The sequence below is a fragment of the Alligator sinensis genome, unplaced genomic scaffold (genome assembly GCF_000455745.1).
Source record: "Alligator sinensis unplaced genomic scaffold, ASM45574v1 scaffold1072_2, whole genome shotgun sequence".
NCBI lineage: Eukaryota > Metazoa > Chordata > Crocodylia > Alligatoridae > Alligator > Alligator sinensis.
In genome coordinates, this window is record NW_005842278.1 from 757352 (window position 1) to 759359 (window position 2008).

The window sequence follows — 2008 nt, forward strand, 5'->3', positions numbered from 1 at the left end:
TGCACGCAGTACTCGAACTGCGGTCTGACCAGTGCCCGATAGAGGGGAAGTATCACCTCCTTGGATCTATTCGTCATGCATCTGCTGATGCACGATAAAGTGCCATTGGCTTTTCTGATGGCTTCGTCACACTGCTGACTCACGTCCTAGTGGACTCCAAGATCCCTTTCCACTTCCGTGCCACCCAGCAGGTCATTCCCTAGGCAGTAGGTGTGCTGGACATTTTTCCTCCCTAGGTGCAGCACTTTGCATTTCTCCTTGTTGAACTGCATTCTGTTGTTTTCTGCCCGCTTGTCCAACCTGTCCAGGTCTGCTTGCAGCTGTTCCCTGCCCTCCAGCGTGTCCACTTCTCCCCATAGCTTTGTGTCATCTGCAAACTTGGACAGAGTACATTTCACTCCCTCGTCCAAGTCGCTGATGAAGACATTAAAGAGTATCGGTCCAAGGACCGAGCCCTGCGGGACCCCACTGCCCACACCCTTCCGGGTCGAAACCGACCCATCCACCACGACTCTCTGGGTATGACCCTCCAGCCAATTCGCCACCCACCGGACTGTGTAGTCATCCAAGTCACAGCCTCTTAACTTGTTCACCAGTATGGGGTGGGATACCGTATTGAAGGCCTTCCTGAAGTCTAAGTATACGACATCCACCCCTCCTCCTGTGTCCAGGCGTTCCGTAACCTGGCCATAAAAAGAGACTAGACATGTAGCTAGAGCCACAAGCTTTATAGTTTCTTTGTGCTGAGATCATAAGTAACGGAGACTTGAGCTTATTATATTTTATTTATAGCGAGAAACATTCCAAGACAGATGCAACGACCTACTATTAATCTTATGTAACAGACCTACCTGGGAGGGGGGGAAATACGAAAGCTTTCTCTTTTTGATGTTCAGAAAGGTTTTTCATCTGCCACAAACTAAAATGTAAGAGCATAAAACTCTTGGTTTTGCTGATATTGTTATCATCAGTAATGTACTAACCCTTCTAAATGGATATTATGGTAAGAAATTTCTTACTAGCTTACTTCAGAGCATGTTCTAATTAGTTATAAACTATGACACATGCTAATGAAGTCTTTTATAGGGTGTCTTGAAACACCATAATTAAAACATTTTTGAATGATTATAAGACCTGGAAACATACTAAAAGGTCATTATCACTCCCCTTCTTTAGTAAAATAAAATAGACAACATACAATGCCTGATATTAGAGACAGTGTAGAAACAGTGTTACTTATCATTTTCATTGGTAGAAAAAGTATTTAACAGCAGTCATGATGTTCTTAAACTACACTAAATTTGAAGCAGTTGCAGATAACATTGAGAAAAGAGAAATGAAACAGAAAGATGTAAAGAGATTAGAACATGGTTCAGAAAATAGTCAAATGATACAGTGCTTAAAAATGCAAGATAAAACATCTGGGAAAAATAATCTGAAGCAGTGATATGTATGAAAATCCGGAAAACAGATATAGGGTTGATAGACATCAGGAAGTTAGACATGCATTCACAATGTGCTATGACAGCAAAAAAAAACCCAGGTCAGATTTGAGCTTCACAAAGGCAATAGAGCAGGAAGTTAGTAAAGCTCTTTTGGAACAATGTATTACCAGAAAAGTATTGACAAATTGGAGGAAGTTAAGAGAACAGCTGCACAAGTGACCTAGGAACTAGGAGGATTGATTTACAAGGAGAGATTAAAAGAGATGTAATATCTAGTGCTTAGGTAGCAGGTGGCCACAAGTAGATACAGGCTACACCAGGGGTGAACAGGAATTATTCAGGATGGTAAGCAGGCAATGAGATAATTGTTTAATGTTATCCATTCTTAATTCTAATATCTGGACAAGCTTCATCATTGAAATTTATTAGGCTGAGGAAACAGTGTCCCAAGGGGAAGGCCAAAAACCTTATTGTTTGAGACTTATAAAGTAAACTGGATAAAATGCAAGTAGTATACTGTTGGGAGCAATTCTGTATCCAATCTGTTATTCCTTTTTTCCCTA

The 2008-nt window shown here is 41.1% G+C and overlaps 1 protein-coding gene across 1 annotated transcript in view; it reads right to left on the reverse strand.

Moving 5' to 3' along the window:
• The window catches only part of SYT9 (synaptotagmin 9), a 160551-nt gene that overhangs the window by 137689 nt on the left and 20854 nt on the right, over positions 1 to 2008 (reverse strand). The gene's annotated exons all lie outside the window — the stretch shown is intronic.